The sequence below is a fragment of the Phaethon aethereus genome (genome assembly GCF_964289735.1).
Source record: "Phaethon aethereus genome assembly, chromosome: 9".
In the NCBI taxonomy this organism is placed as follows: domain Eukaryota; kingdom Metazoa; phylum Chordata; class Aves; order Phaethontiformes; family Phaethontidae; genus Phaethon; species Phaethon aethereus.
Genome location: NC_138585.1, coordinates 1,904,619 through 1,921,571, shown reverse-complemented (window position 1 = coordinate 1,921,571; position 16,953 = coordinate 1,904,619).

The following is a 16,953-nucleotide window of genomic DNA, read 5'->3' as shown; positions in this document are numbered from 1 at the left end:
TGCATCCTTGCCTGCATCCCTGCCTGCATCCCTGCCGGCCGAGGATGTCCCTGTGGAAGCCGGGGGAGCACCACGGCTGGCCCGTGGCCTCGGACAGATTGTCGGCCATCACATGTGGAGGTTATTTTGCACTAAATAACCACCGCTGCCGTTGTCCGGCGATGGAGATGGGCATGTTCGCGTTCTTTAGGGTCTGAATTAAGGCTTTTGCCTCCGATCCATGAAAGCTGCCGATACGTTTGAGCTGCTCTATGTTCACTTGGAAATCGTTACTCTTAAACATTGAATTTGGCTTTAAAAAAAATAAAAGAATCAATGGGTTTCTAAGACAAGGAATGGATTTACAGACCCTGCGGCGGATTTCCAAGCTCTCGGAAACGTTCCATAGCTCCAAGGCCGCCCATCCTCATCGCACCGCAGATGGGAAGGTGGACGGTTGGGTCCAAGGTTTCACCTCCAGCTTGTGCGCTCATCCAGGTGCTGCAGGGGGTCATCCAGGTGCTCGCAGACGTCCCCACTGCGCGACGAGCCGCAGGGGATTATTTAACGCCCACATCGTCATCATCTGCTTTGGTGCCTCTTCTGTGAAAGATCCTGCCAGGATGGATGCTGATCTAATTATGACTTGGGCGCCTTCCAGATTATTTTCAGAGAGCTCGAAGGAGACCACCTCTGGTGATTCCCAGCGAGACTCCTCTTGGTTTCGGAAGAGCCAGAAGCTACCTCGGTGATGATGGAGAGGCAAAGTCCACACCGACGGGACTCCCGTCCGCTGCTCCCGTTTCAGCTTGTGTTTTTCATAGAAAGGTTTGGGTCGGAAAGGATCACCCGGGTCAACCCCTCTGCCACGGAGGAATGGCTGCGCCTGCCCCAGCTGAGCTCAGCCTCCGCCAAAACCTGTCTGGGCGAGGTGCGAGAGCTGCTGTCATGTTACGCTCTCCCGTTTGTGATGCTCTCGGGTTTTGGCTCTGCGTCCCCATCTCGGGGGAGGTCTGCTGGCTTGTGTCTGTCCGTCATCGGACCCTGGCGGGGTCCTTGGCATTGCCTTTCCAAGGGCTTGCTGTGGAAAGAGGAGCAGACACAGTCGCTCCGGTCCGGAGAGGACCTCCTCTGCTGCGCGTGGTGGGAGGAGATGCGAGATGAGCACCCGGCACGTGTCACTGTAAGCATCTGTGGTGTTCAGTCCGGTCTCTTGGTTCGCATCAGAGAAGCACATCGGTGCCGGGGTGGGGAATGCATCTGACCTTCACCCGCGTCCTCCCAGGCTGTCGGAGCTGCTGGCACTCCGGGGACGGTGCTCCAGGGCCGCCGGTGCCGCAGGGCTTTGGCTGGCTGTCCTCCGTGGAGCAGCATCGCGAGCGTCCCTCCAAGCCTGGGCAGAGCTGCCCTCTCCCTCGCCGTCTACGTCCTGAGCGTCTCTGCTGCTTCTGCACTCCTCCTCCTCCCTGGCCATCAGCACTGAAAAATGCCAGGAAGCCCCTGACTGTCTGTCCCCCGCTGCGTGGCTCTGCCATCGCAGCTGTTTTAGGGACGTCGCTGGGTCCAGGTGTTCTCTTAACACACAGACAGCAAGGGGAGGAGGAACCACCGCCATTGCTAGGTGAGATGACCATGGAGAGGGCGGCCCTGCCAGTGGCAGAGGTGGGATGGCGTTGAGGTCTCCCAGCCTGTCTCTGGAGGGCAACGCTGGAGGAAGTTAATCTGAACAAACCAGCCGCATGAATTTTAAGTGGATTAACTGAACTCCGCTCATTCCCAAAACAGAGGTGCCCTTTTGGGGCAGCGTGGAAGTGGATTAGGCAAAAATCTACTTAAGGCTGCGTTAATTCTAGATAAGTGTTAGGGAGATTAGCGCCTATCCACTTAAAAAAATTAATTGGAGTGAACTTTTCTCCATGTCCCCAAGTAAACAAGGCTCGGCAGCTCTCCCCATCTGCCGGCCCGGGCTGTGGCTGTCCCTTCTCTGCTCTCCCGTCCCCGCACGTTGCCCAGGAGCTGACATCGTGGTGGGGGTGAACCTGCTCCTCTTGCTCACTGATTATCCTCAGGGGTCTCATTAGGCAATTGAACCCTTGTGTGAAGGCAGGGGAGAGAGGGCAGGAAAATTACAGTCACCATCAGTGCAATTATCAATGCTAATTAGCGCCGAGCGGGACCAACGGCAGGAGGTGCAGAGCACGCCAAGTGTTGTCTAAGGAGCAAGGTGAGCCTCGCGGGGGCTTCCACGGGCAGGCGACCACGAAATGTGCGCACGTCGCTTTATTTGCTTATTCCCCCCCCCCCCCCCAACGCTTTGGCGGGACTCTTTTTGGATTCCTCAGCATAAGCGTTTTGGGGAGGTGTCCGTAGCCGGAGGCTGCCGGCGGTCTGGGGCTCCGGCTCTGGTCTTTCTGCTGGGGTTAGCGCCTGGGCAGCAGCACCGTGGGGCCGGCGCGCTGCCCGCATCCCAGCCACGCCGCTGGCTCCTCCACGGCCATGCTAACGCCGGTAACACCTTCCCTTACGGGATGTCTCCTCGTTTCTCAAACGTGGCCTTTTTTATTGCTGTTTGTGCCGTGCCAACACTTGCAGGCTGAGATCAAAGCCCTCTGCGCCACGCCGCTTTGCAAGGGCTCCCACGCTGGAGCGCGGGGAGGAGGATGTGTGACGGGGGGGTGATTCGGTGGCCATGTAGCTGCGGGATGCTTGACCCGCACTGCGCCCTCCCCGTCCTCCCCCGGCTGCTTTTGGCCTGTCCCTCAGGTCCTTTGGGATCAATCCTCTAGGATTGGCCCAAATCATCCGTCGCTTCCCCGGGACCATTTTTGCCAGGACAAAGGGAATGGCTGCAGTGGGAGAGCCGAGCCTGCAGCCACCACCCTGGGGAAGGCGCAGGCTCCCGAGGGGAAGAAAAACCCCCAAAGCCTTCCCCGACTCCGCTGCTGCCGGCTGGGTTGGGCCGCTGCGGCTAAGTGAGCTGGGAAAGGCCACGGGGGGAAGGCTGTGGCAGAGGCGGGAGCAGCGCCTGGGCCCGGAGCCCTCGCTCGGCTTCAACTTTCATGTGGCCGAATCCGCAGCCGATATGAATTGCCGTCGCCCCACAACTTGGGTGCGACCACCCTGATTTACACTGGTCCCCGGGGACCTGCCCGGCTCAGCAGCGTGGTCAGCGTCGTCCGCTGCGCCCTGCATCTGCTGCCTTTTGTGAAAACATTATTGGTGTTTCTCTTGTCGCTTGTTTTCCAGCCGTTTAGCCGTTCTGCTCCCATTAATGCTAACAGGAGCCGTTGAGACTGAATCTCTGAGAACGGCAGTGAAAATGGACCCCGGTGCATAAGAAATACACAGCGATATCTTTTCCCCAAGCCAAAGCTCTTTGTTTTGTTTTGTTTTGTTTTTTTTCCTCCAGATAATCTCAATTTCTCTTACCCTTTCTTCCATGCCCCTTCTCCTGCCAAACACTAAATTACTAAATAAAACTTTCATTACTACCTGGGTTTGCTAAAAAAATTATTTTCATTCAGCGGAATGATGAATTTTAATAGGAGCAAAATGTCAGACACAGCTGGAGTTGTTTTTTGAAAGCATCGGTTTGTTCGGCGAGGCACAGAGACACCCGGCAATAATTACGCCAGCGAGCCCCGCTTATCGGTGGCCGAGCGAAGGGACGCAGCGGTCAACTGCTTTGTTATTTAATGTGGCTCCTTTGTGTTTCCGAGGGGCAACTGTATATTAAAAGCATCTTTGCCTCTCCGAAGCGGCTAAGTGATGGGATTTTGCTGCTGTGCGGCGCTTGGTGGTTGCAGGGTTAGAAGGAGGGGCTCCTGGGGCTGCCTCTTCGGTTTGGGGACCTCCTGGCTTCCCCCCTGGCTTCCCCCCTGGCAGTGCAGAAAATGGGTGGGTTTTGTCGTTTTGCAAAAAGCAGTTTCATGGTGCCCAGTGGTCTGCTCCTGCCTGGGGCCCCAGGGTGCTCACATTGCAGTGGGAGGGGGGGAAAAAGGGCGTCTTTGCTGCTGGTAACCCTCCCGCTCCCCCAAATCACGCCTCCGTGAATTGAGAGTTTTCAGTGAAATCGTCGTTTTTCTGACACCATATTAGTTAATCACTGCTTTTTGTGGAGTTTTTTGCTTTTGTTGGGTTCTTTGTTTGGGTTTTTTTGGTTTTTTTTTTTGAGAGGCTGTGTCTGCTGGAAGAAGTCTTCGGGTTTTGCTGGGTGCCATCGCCACCGGCCGCGGGGCTGGGGGCTGCGGCGGGGGCTCGGCTCCGGAGGAGCAAGCCTGCGTTTTTGGGGAGCTGCCGCACCGCCGAGCGCACGACGTGCTTATCCTCGCCCTCATCTCGTTTCCCTCCCTCTTGCCTTGCAGGGGCGCGAGTCCAGCATTGCAGCCGGGCAGCGACAGAGGGGGGATTGACACCGCTCCCCCCGCCACCACCACCCACCGGATGACGATCCCGGAGCTCCCCGCAGCGCTCCGGAGCCCCGTCCCCCCGCGGTGTGCCCTGTGCCCCCCGGCCGTTCCCTGTCCTGTACATAACCCGTGAGATGTCTGTAAAAGAGTTCACCCCTTGTAATTTTTTTTGCCCTCCTCCCCGCCCCTTCCCCAATTTGTTGATTGTGTTGAAATTGTCGGTTTGTAACAGTAACTTTCAGAGAATATTGTACTAAAGGGAAAATTGCACTCAATAAAAATGATGAAATAAGCCTGATCCCTCTCCTCCCCTTTCCCAGGGGCAGCCTTTCTGCCGCCGGTTTCCCTTCAGCTCGGAGCTGGGTGAACGTTGGCCATGTATATTCATTTGGGGAACTGGCAGCGCTCCATCGCTCCTTGACTTACCTCGAATTTTGATGTCTATCAGATTTGGCTCTCTGGTTCGCAAACGAAGTGACTTTCCTCTCGGCGATCCCTGTCAGAGGCTTCCTTTGCTGCGAAAAGCCCGGAGAAGGGATTTTCTTGGCACGGGTTTTTCCACGGAGTGCGTTGCAAAGCCCTGACGTGCGGTTGCTCGGGGAAGCCAGGCTGGAAGCGCGGACTGGGATGAAGGTGCCGTCCGCGCTGGGGGAGCGCGGCGGCTCCGCGCTTCCCGAGCCTCGCTGGAGTAGATTGTAAGGCCGATGCTCAGCTGGAACCTGCTTGCCCGAAGGACTACTGTAAATGATGGCAGGAAAAGGGATCCTTCTTTTTGCACCGGCCGCGCTCGGGCGTTTTATCTGGCTGGGACCACGCAGCCCGTCCCGGTGGTGCTACCCGAGGGTGGTCGGCCCCGCGGCACGGGGTGGCCATGGGGAAAGCCCTCCCGCCGGTGACAAGGGCTGGGATGGGAAGGTTTGGTAAATGGGTAGATTTAGAAATGTGCAACCAACCGCCCAGGTCTCTGGGATTCAGAAAGAGGAGCTTGCCGCTGGGAGAGCTTGCGAGGTGGGGGGGACAGGCCTCCCCGTGTTTTTTTGGGGTGATCTGACAGGGAGGGAGGCGGCTGCTGGTTCAGCTGGGGCTGGCACATCCCTGAGGTCTCTGCTGTTCTTTGACCCGAGTTCAGGGTTGCTTTTTCTTTCCCCATGGGGTAACCAGTCGTCAGCTTCGCCTGCATCCCAGCGGGAACGAGATGCTGTTTACCAAGGCCACACGGAGTCGCAAAACTTTTCCTGAGCTTTGAATGTAGATACAGGCGGCTGTCACAGCCAGAACAGAGGACTAACTCCCAAAATGAAAAATCTTTCCTTCACGGCTCTCAGGTTTGAAAAATGGAAGCAGCGTGTTGGCTCCAATTACTCTGCAGCAGCTCCCAGAAATTCCAGTATACCTGACGCTCCGGCACACCAGCCTGACGCCAGCCTAACTCGGCCGCCAGCAAATCGAGTAACTCCCGATTTACCCCACCGCACGCAGCACGCTGAGCCGGGGCCGCCCTCGGCACCGGGCAGGGAGGAGGAGCGCTGCCGGGCCGGCTCCCCGGCAGGCTCGATGCTCCGGGGGGCGCGATGGGGGGCTGTCCCCGGGGGGGTCTGCTGGGAGACGCTCGCTCTTACTCCCTTGCTGAGGGGCAAGCTGCTCCCTGCGGAGGGGGCATGGGGCACAGCTCCGGCCTGAGGATGGCTCTGGCCCGGGGGAGGCACCAAGGAGGTACCGGCTGCGCGAAGAGACGCGGCGGTGAAGGGAGGGGAGGTCGGCCACAGGCACATCCCAGTCCTCTCCCACCCCCGCCTCCCTCCCTCCCGCGCCTGGCAATGAGAGACAAACAAAAGAGGAGCCCAAGAGGACTATAGGCTGAATTGCAACCGGAGCAATATGGTCCGATCGTAAAGTTATGTGCCAACCCGCAGGAAACGGCAGCACCTGCTGGAGTTACTGGAGACGCCTGGTCGCCTGCTGAGAGGGGCCGGGTCCCTGCTGGAGACGGAGCCAGGCAGGCTGCAGCGGTGCTGGAGAGCCCGCGCCGGAGCCGGGAGGGCTCGGACAGATCCAGGCTTGCCGCCGCCGCCTCGCCATCTCCGCCAGGCCCTGTGGGAGAGGTTTTGGGGGACGCTGTCTCAGGAAAGCCACCTCCTGTCCCCAGCCAAATTGCTTGCTTCTGTCTATCAGGTCACACCACGTACACCTCCTAAGCAAGACGCGCACACACGCACCCTGGGGCGCTCGGGACAGGGCAGCATTTACTCCACTCAACTCCTTTTAGCTGGTTTCCAGTTACCGCCTCGATTAAACTCGCAGGGCCACCCCCCCAGCCCCCCCGGCTGCCCCCAGAGTCACAGCCAGTGCTGGGCATCGAAGCCCCCGGCCCTGTTTCCGAGCGGGTCGGGCAACCGCCTGGTGCGATTTCTTCTGCTCACGCTCTGGCGTGAGGACGTCTGCGCAGCGCCGCGTCGGCATTATGTGCAGCGTTGCCTGCGCCAGCACCCCCGGATGTGCCGAGCAAGGGAACGGGCAAATCGGCAGCACCAGCTGCAGCTTGTGCCCTGCCCGGCACAGCCAGCTGGCACCGGGGGAGCGAAGTGCAAGGCTGGGCTCCCCAAAACCACGAATTATCCGCACTGCCCGGCTCAAGACCCCTCGCATTCCCGCGCTACGAGGCGGCCAGTCATCAACCAGGCCGAGAGGACATTTTGCCCTCCCTGGACTTCTGCCGCGCTCGGCGCGCGGCGCCGGAGCTGCTCCCGAGCCTTTTATCTCCTGGCGCCATGCGCAGCCCATGCATTATTTACCGCACGCCTTCCCAGCGCGGCGCTGCGCACCGCGTCGTTCATTTCCCTCGGGGGCTTTTTCCATGGCTCTCTAATCAGAGTTTCTTAGTTCTTCATAAACACTAATTAATTTATTTCCCGACACCCTTGCAAGGGAGATGGGGTATTATAACTTCTTTATACACAGTGGGTTTGAGCGTGGGTTCGGGGACTTCGAAGCCGCCCCGGGAGGCCTGTTCGTGAAGCAGCTCCTGTGCTGGTCGGTGAGGGTCACCAGACGGTGCACGCATGCGGTTTCTTAAAACAAGCGTAACCGGACGAAGCATGGAACCACTTCGGCAGCTTCATCCACCGCCGTGGGACTTTTTTTCCCCAGGACAAGTCAGGGAGGAACCCGGCGGGTTATTTGCCTGGGACCTGCTGTCCCCGACGCCCTGGCAGAGGTGTGAAGCTTGGGTCCGTCCGTAGCCGTAACCGCAGCCCCAAACCCGCCCGTGGGCACGCCGGCAGCCGCCTGCGGCGTAGCAGCACCCCATCCTCGCCCACTCCTGCTCCCGTTTGCTGCTGCAGGCACTCCTCGATGAGCTTCCCTCACCCCTTCCCCGCTTTCTGGACCGCACCAGGGTCCGCAGGCGTTACGTGCTGCTCGGTCGGACCCCTCTCCTGGGCCCTGCAGAGCTCCTGGGCTGCTACCACCATGCGCAGGGACGGATCCGGCTCCTCTGCAGGAGCCTCCTGCGCATGGTGGGCGACTGACCCCGCTTCCCCACGTGCCTGGGGCACGAGCTGGCCCGGGGAGGTGGCAGCTGGGTGCCACGCTGGTATACTGGGCGTTTGAGCAGGGCCTGTTGCGATAGGACAAGGAGTGATGGTTTTAAACTAAAAAAGGGTAGATTCAGACTAGACCTAAGGAAGGAATTTTTCACCATGAGGGTGGTGAAACCCCGGCCCAGGTTGCCCAGAGAGGTGGTGGATGCCCCATCCCTGGGAACATCCCAGGTCAGGCTGGACGGGGCTCTGAGCATCCTGCTCTGGTTGGGGATGTCCCTGCTCACGGCAGGTTGGACTAGATGCCTCTGAAAGGTCCCTTCCCACCCAAACCCTTCTGTGATTCTGTGACTCTACACCGAGCCTCAGTGTGCAAAACAAAACGAGATGCATGCAGCAGTGTGCGGAGGAGATCCGGCCGCGCGTGCCCACCAGCAGGATGGATGGGGAACGAGCTTTGTGCTGTCGGGGGGAAGAGTCCGCGCATCCTCCCCTCCGCCCTCCCATCTCCCCGTCAAGTGCCAACAAACGTCCTTCTCCTTTCTGAAGCTGTGCCCGCTGCAGCCTGGGCGCTGGGTGAGCCCCGGGCCAGCCCGCGGCCGAGCTGCCTCGGCGTCGCGCCGTGCCGCGCGTTCCGCTCCACCAGCAGCGCGCCCATGACGCTCCGTTCTTCCAGCGCCCGCCCTCCCTCTCCCAGCAAAGCCGCCTGCGAGACGCTGCTCTCGTCAGCAGCCACGGCAAGCAGCAATTATTGCGCTGACAAAATAAAAGTTTTGAGTTGTTTTGCAAATATTTTTGAAAGCCCCGATACGGCAGCAAGCAGTGGGCGTAATTACACAGGAAAATGTATCTGCTTTATAGTCTTTTAATTATCAACTCAGGTGAACCATAATTTGAGGGGAAAAGCTTTAAATCTGTTCATTTCTAATAATAAAAAATGAGGTGGGAGAGTGTTATTTTAATGTAATCAAGATAAGACACAGCTGGATGGGCGGGCTCGAGGGCAGGGGTCCGTGCTGTGCTCCCGAAACCTTGGGCTCCGCTCCCTCCGCTGCCACCACCCGCGCCCCTTCTCGCTGCCCAGCGCGTTGGCACCGTGGTCCTAATGGGTTTCTATTCAGGCGCGGTACCAATACTATTAGACTTGTCTTGTCGCCAGCCCTCCTGAGCCCAGCCTTGCCAGGACCTGCCCTATAGCTCCTGGGACCACTGGGGGACCACCCCTGAGTCCACCCCTGCTCCTGCAGACCGCTCTCCAGACGCATCTCAGCAGAGCCTCTGGAGGCCAAGGTGGGACGGGGAGATGTACCGGGGAGAGGGGACGGGGAAGGACAAGCCGGCTCGCAGTCTGCCAGCGGGGGAAATCCCGCAGGAACAGCTGGGATCAGATGGGTCGGGAAGCCGAGAGTCAGCACTAGTGATGCTAAGCCGACCCGACACTCCATCTTCTTTCTTCTCGCCATGCGTTGCTTCTGCTCGCCAGGTTCGTCTTGTCTTTCGAACGGAGATGCCCTTGGGGAGCAGACAGGCTGGCCACCCCCCAGGACTCCTTGCCGGGGACCAGGGTGCCCGCACCACCGGTGGCAACTACATCGCTCCAGGCCGAGTCCTGCATTAACGCCGGCGCCGGGGCTCTCGCTTCCGCCGAGTGCAGGCTCACCCGAGGCACTATTCACCGTTTCCTTCCCCCTCTGCCGCTTCGACTTCCAAGCTGCTCTCAGGTGAGGCACCTTTTAAAAGAAGTTCTTTCCATCCGGTCGGCGGTGACGCACGGCTTTCCCAGGGGGGAACACCCGCTGAACTTTGTTTTTTCTTGCCACGGCTCCTCGGAGCCCCAGGTAAGACCAGAACCGGGCTCTCTCAGGCCGGGTGCCGCGCAAGCGAGGTGCGTCTCCCGCGCAGCCGGCAAGCAGGAGGGACGATCCATCTGCTGGGGAGGCAAGCTAAGGCGCGGGGGGATAAGGTGAATTTTCCAGGAGTCCGAAGGCAACCGGTCCCAGGGCCCCGCTAGCCCACGGGGAGAGCCGGGCTGGTTTTGGCTGTGCGCGGGCTTTCCCGGGAGGACGGGAGGCTCGCTGCCTGCCCGTGCCGCTCCGGTTATCGTGCATGTCAAGCGCTTTACAAACAGAGTTATTAAATGTCAGGTCCTGTCCCTTACGAGCCCTGCTTGTCGTTTGAATGCCCAGACGTGCTCGGTGGTCGCCTCGGTCCTGCTTCCCCGCGCTGGTAAGCGGCGTCCCTCGTACCGCTGCGTTTCCAGGCGAGAGCTCTTCCTGCTGCTCTAGACCTTCATCCCCTTCTCTTCATCCTCCCTCCTTGATGTTTGAAAACACCTGGGATCGGTCCTCCGCCCGGCCCTCTGCTTTAGGGATGGTAACGTGCGTTTTGGGTGAGGTGCCGCGATCCCGGTGACTCTGGCATTTCCCTTTAACCGCCAGAGCCGAGCCTTGCCCTGCAGCTGCGTCCGAGCGAGAGCTCCTCTCCTCAAAAGCTCCAGGCTCCAGCCCGGGCACAGTTGCTCCAGGATTTCTCGCGCGGTTTTTCCCCCGTTTTTCCCCTGGGTAAGTGAAACGGGGCACGCGGCCTCCATCTCGCCCGTTTCGTCCCGCGAACGCTCTTGCGGCTTCTCTCCCTTCCTCTTTTTTCTATCGATTCTCCATTATTTTTGGGTAACAACAACTGCTCGGGGTGGGCCGGCAGTGGTCTGGTTGGTGCCTTTAGGGCGAAAACAAGGCTTCCCCGTTCCCGTATTGTTGTTTTCTCCTTGGTGTACACCCGGGTACGGTGCTAGTCCCTTCCCCACAGCTGGCAGGGAGAATAGCCACCGTGGCTGCCGGCTTTCTGGTTGCTTGCCCTTGACGCACAGGCTGTCCCCCGGGAACGAGGACCGTGCCAAGTCCAAGCGCATGGGTGGCATAAAACGCTGAGCTCTATTCCACGCGGTGCCTGTGTGATGGGGTTTCTCATTTGCGCTGTGGCATTGACGCCGTAAAACAATACGTAAAACACACATAATGGATTAAAGCAAAACGTGGCACGCCGGTGCCCAGAAATGTGGAACTTGCTGCCTGCTCGGTGCGGGCTAACAAGATGCATTTTAATAATTACAGCTGAACCTGTGGCCGAAGGAGCCTTTACTGAGCACAGCTGTAATGAATGCTGATGCTGCCGTTCCCCGCAGAATGCTGATAATCACGTTTGCTGGTGCATTAGAGCTGATTTAGGGGTAAACAATAGCTTCCACCTGAATCTGTTTTACAACCTATTGACTGTGGCAGGTAGCTTTTTTCCCATTATTGAAACATTTGTAAATATTTCGCCAGGCCGTCGCACTGCAGTTGGTTGTTTGGTGGTTGTTTTTGTGTTTTAGGTTCTTTTCCCCCCAAATTTTATTATTTATTTATTGTGAATTGACAACAATTGCGTTCACCCTTCATATAACCCAAGGAGCTTGTGGTTGTTTTCCCCCCTCTCCCTCCTTTGTTAGAATAATTGTTCTTCCCACGGTGACTGCCGCGTGGTTTGTAAGCTTATTTCAGGCTCAACGGTGGGGATTAGTGATAACGCTGCCTATTGTACGGAGGTTCATATTATTTAAAATTGGAACTAGAACAAAGGCAATTCAATTCCAGTTCCTCGCCGTGTGGGTAAAACAGCATTTACTGACACCGTCCAGGAAATGCGAGGTACACGCTGAGTCTCTGCCTGTCTTGAGGCCGGGGAAGGGAGATGAATGTGGCTGGGCAGCCTCCGCTCGGCGTCGGAGCCCGGGCAGGAGGGGAGAGCGGCTTTTCCTTGGGTTGTCCCTTCCGTGACGGCTGTTGTTAATGCCTCCTGGAAGTCAACGGCCATGCTTACCGTCTCCCAGTAGCTGGTGCAGCAGGAAGGGGAGTTGGTGCTCCCGTGGAAATGCTCAGGTTTTAATTTCTCTAAAAAACCTCCAGTACAGTAGGGTCTTGGGGGCATTTCCATCGGCCCCGGCCGTCAGCTCAGAGTGGGGCTAGGGCTGCTCCCAGCTTCGCGCTCAAGACCCTGCTGGGCTTCTGCTAAGCTGAAGGCGGGGGGCTCGAGCTGGCAGCCCCGTCCCCGTCCTGCGTGGCCAGTAACGTGGGCCCAGGTCTCCAGCAGCTAGCCCGTAACGTGTATATATGGGCTTTAAGCCAGGTCAACGCCTGCAAGAATGCCTTAGATGGAGTTTGTGTCCCCCCCTCGATGCAGAGTCCTTGGGCACTGAGTGCCTCTCAGGAGGCTTCTCCTGGCCTGGTTAGAGCAGAGGAGCTTGCGGTGGGGCTGCGTGGTCATCGTGTCCCTCGTGGCGGGGAAGGCTGAGAGCGCAAGGAGGTCGCAGGCTGGGGTGGCAGCGGCGCTGACCTCTCCCTTGGGCTTGTGCAGCTCCCTTCCCCTGGCAATTCATGTCTTCGCTCTTTAGATTTCATTTTGACTTGGGACTCAAGGGATGAAGGAAGGATGTTGCTGTCTCTCCTTCCACAGAGCTTCTACAGCCATTGAGGTTCTTACTAGGGTATTTTTGTCAGCAACGTTCGACGCTTCGCTTGGTTCTCCCTCTACCCTGTCCCCAACCCACCCAGGGCAGCATCAACATCCTGCGCTCCGTAGGCTCTGCGTGGTGACGCCGACTTCTCCTCCAGGCTGGTGTGACCTGCCCTGGCCGCTGCTCCTCCATAACCTGCCCATCATCATCCTCCTCTCCTACCCCAGCAGCAAAAGGGGCAGAGAGCGGGGTGGGGTGGGGGGGGGTGCATGGGGGGGCGGTGAGAAACCCCAGATACACAAAAGCTGGAGGAGCCACCAGCAGCTGTAACCCTGGCAACTGTGTCTCAGGATTTGAATGTAATTATACCTCGAACGTGATAAACACTCCGAAGGGCTCCTTGTGTGGAGATCATACTAAACAAGTCTTTGAAATTACCCTCATCAAATATTGATAGAGGGAGAGCTTAAAAAAAAAAAAAAAAAAAGAAATAGGGAAAGAGAGAGAGGAAAGGCGAATTCTTGCTCTTGCCCACGGGCCGCGAGTTAATGGGGACCTGTTGGTTTATCGCCGCCGCGCGAGCCCCACCGAGAGCTCCGGCACACAGCGAAATTCAAAACGGGGGGATAAGAGAAATAAAACCATCAGGCGAGGCAGCCGTATCGATTGGCGTTTTGTTTTATGCTGGGCGCGCCGGGAAGCCATCCCGGGAAGCGCCGTTTCCCTTGCCCGGCCGGGGCGGCGCGGGTCTAACGGCCGCAGCGGGGCGAGCGGGCGGAGGGGCAGGGGCGTTTCCGAGGGTCTGTCGGGGTGGAAGGTTGCGTTGGTCAGCAGAGCCCTGAAGACGGGGCTCTCCTCCCGCCCGTGGGTTTGGAGACGGCAGGCAGAGCCTTTTCCATAGGGGGGGCAGCCGGCCGCAGTCCCAGGTCGCTCCCGGGAAGATGCGGAGGAGGAGGAGGAGGAGAGGAGGGGTGAGCAGCTCTTCGCTCTGGCTCCGCAGGCAGCGGAGGCGTCCGAGCCCTGTGTTGGTTTCGTACGACGGCAGGTTGTTTCGGTAAGCGTTTGCCGAGAAAACCCGAGCAACAGAAAGAGCGGCAGCCGCTGACGTCTCGGCGGGATGCGTCAGCGGAGCAGTGGCCGGGGGTGACTGGACGCGCAGCCGGCGAGCAAACGGGGTGCTTCAGCATTTTAACGTGGATGATGGAGGCACGACGGGGTCACCCGCTCAGTGGAGAGCCGTACGGCAAAAAACCCAAACGACCCACAACGCACACACCCTAGGGAGCCACTTTTATTTTCTGGGAAGGCCTGGCTGAACCCGCACGTAAAACCATCTCTCGGCGCTCTCAGGAGGGACCTGGCAAACACCTTCCTGGGCAAAAAGAAAACCCCTTTTCCGCTCCGGCCACCCAGACCTGCAAAGTCATTCTGATGCCAAGGGATGCGCCGGGATAGGTGAAGGTTTTGCTGCCGAACGGGAGAGACCCACGGCCCGCGCCCATGGGTCTGCCGTCCCTAGCTCTGTGCCGGGGCAAACGTGCAACCGGCTCCGTTCGCTGGAAACGGCGGGCGAAGCGACGACGCGCCAACGCCGGCGCCTGACCGAGGATTCCCCTTTCGGGAGGGATGGAGGAAGTTGGGTTCCTCTGCAGCACCCCCGGAAAAACGCTCCTGCCGCCGGCAGAAGGTGTCGACGGCGGCGCGGGTCCCTTTGGAAGGAAGGTCGCCGCGGCGTGGAGCCGCGCGAGGGGCGAGGAGGAGGGTGGGTGTGGATGAGCGTCGCCCGGGGCGCGCGCGGAGGGAACACCCGCGGAGGTGGAAAACGGTGCTTTGACCGTTCGGAAGAGCCGCCTGCGCGAGGCGGCCGGGGTGCGGTGAGTCGTTTAAGAGAACAGCCGAATTCTTGGGCTGAGCCAGACCAAGCGTATCCCGGCAGGGGAGCTGCTTCTCCCACGAAGGTTCCCGGAGGTCGTGCTTAGACGGTTCCTTTAAAGGTCAATTCTCGCTGGCAGCATCTGGAAGGAAACCTGGAGCGCTGAGAGGGAATTCAACGCACTGCAACAGGTCTTCAAGTCTGTGGGTTTTTCCGTCTTTGTTTTTTAAACGATAAAACTTGCTCTTATTAATTTCTTAAGTCTGTGTGCGGGGAAATATCCCACCCCAACCCTCCACGCTTGCCTGCCAGTGCGGAGGCACAACGAGAGCGCCGTTCCCGGAGCCAGCAGCAGGGTAGACTGCGTTTCCTCCTGCTCCGAGGTGGCAGAATAAAGAGCTCCTGCAGTCCTTTTTTTTTTTTTTTGTGTGTGGTTTTTTTTTGCTGTTGTTTTTTTTTTTCTTTTCCCTAAGAATTGCATTGTTAAAACCTTCCTTAGGGAAATCCAGGGAGCGTAATTGCTCCGGTCTGACTCTGCCCGCTGAGCCGCTTGAATTAAGTGGGTGTTTTGGCATCCTGAGCAGAGCCTTGTGGGAAGTGACCTTCGCCTTCCGCCGCGGCGCGCTGCAACCCGCCGCTAATTGGGATGGAGAGAGCCCTCCTTCGTTTTCAAGTACTAGTTTACCCCCGTCTTCGCTTTCTGCCGGCAGCCGCCCGGCGTGACTGGGCGCACAGCGAAGGGGGCACGGCAGACGGTCGCGCGCCAGCGCCGCGAGACGCCGCTTTTAACACCGCGAAGCTGGGCGGGAGGGAGAGGCCGGGCTTTGAACCGCTTGCGGGGTCTATTCACAGCAAAGCCTCTCATTAGCCAGCGGCGGAATTAGTGTCTGAAACGACGCATTGTTTAAAAAAAAAAAAAAAAAATTTAAAAAATTAATTTCCGTGGATGCTTTCGTTCAGTATTTACAAACTTGGGGGGCCGGGATGAGGAGGGGCGTCGCTGAAGGCGGAGGCGATGCGCAGGGTTTGGGGCGGGTGTCGGGCTGGTCCCACAGCCTGGTAAGGGACGGGTTTTGCCCGCTGTTGGACCGCTCGCTCGGCTCATCTCTCCTCTGTAATGGTCTGAGAAGTGCTCAGGCACTGGTGAAAGGGTGATGAGGAATTTCTGCCTTTTGGAAAACACCTTGTTACCAACCTTAAAAAAAAATAAAAGGGACAAAGATGATGAAGTCTTCAAAGGTAAAACTCAGCGTCTCTGTGGGAGAAACTGGAACATGGGGTGCTTAGAGGGTTTAAGCCAAATTTCCTCTTAAAGAGGATTGCTTAAACTGTGTTAAAGTTCTATGTGAACACCCTCGTTCAAATGTAATCCGGTTTATCGTAATTTGCTTTGGAAATGACTTTGGTAAACCCAATTAACGTCACTTCAATTCTGAATGAGAGCGCCCCGTAGGGATTTACTAACTTTGCAGTAATCCGCTTTAAATTCACACCTTCAGCTAACGCGTCCAAACTTTAGCTAGTGCTCCTTGTGAGGTAGCGGTTAGCCGCATCTGGTGACAAGCAGATGTGACCGATAAGGAACCTGATGGATATAACTGGACTTTTGAAAGACATCTGCCCAAGCTCTAGAAATAGGTGTACCCCAATTCTTTTGAGACGTCTTGGGTCAAGGGCATCCACCCCAAAAAGCATTGGGCACATGAGTTAGCTGAACTAGCAGGCTGGAGATGTGGGCTCCAGACAGTTCAGCTTCCAGGAGGACATCTACGCAATGCCAAAACTCCTCCTCAGGCAGTGGCTACTTCAAACCACAGAATCATGGAATCATTGAGGTTGGAAAAGAGCTTTAAGATCATCAAGTCCAACCATCAACCCAACGCCACCGTGCCCACTAAACCATGTCTCGAAGTGCCATGTCTATGCGTTTTTTGAACACTTCCAGTGATGGTGACTCCACCACCTCCCTGGGCAGCCTATGCCAATGTTTGATCACACCCTCAGTAAAGAAATGTTTCCTGATATCCAGTCTAAACCTCCCCTGGTGAACTTGAGGCCATTTCCTCACGTCGCAGCCTGCTAGCACACACAGCTCGGTGACCTCTTGGAGGCCCGTGGTCCTGTAGGGCGGGAGCTCAGTGGAGTGGGAGTTTGAAGGCAATGCGTGGTGGGCTGAAAAAGCAGCTCCTGACCTCTGGCTGCGGCAGAGGCCACCCTCTGGCTGCCTGCTGGTGACCAAAGGGGTTGCTCTGATGTGGCCAGCACAGGAGCAGCTGCGAGAAGTAGTGGACAAGAGTACTGCCTCTCAGCCTTGGCGTGTGGTGGCTGTTGGGAGCAAGCCTGTGGCAACCCCTGCTCTTCCCAAAAGCAGGAGGGAGAACACTTCAGGTTGTGTGTAGACAAGGTGCCGTGGGCTCACTGTCACGTCCAAAGGACACGCACCTGAGCGGACAGCCGGCATGCTCCATTGAGCAGAGGGCAACTCCGGGCAAAACGTTGCTCATCGTGCAGACCCGTGCCCTACCTCGGGTAGGATTGCCTCAAAATAGGAACACGCTGCCCTCCCAGGCCTTGTAGTGCTGGGCGGCAGGAGCCGGCAGAGCAGAGGGTGTGTTGCTCTGGGGTCAGCCGGGGACTAAGACCACCCTTTGGCGCATACTG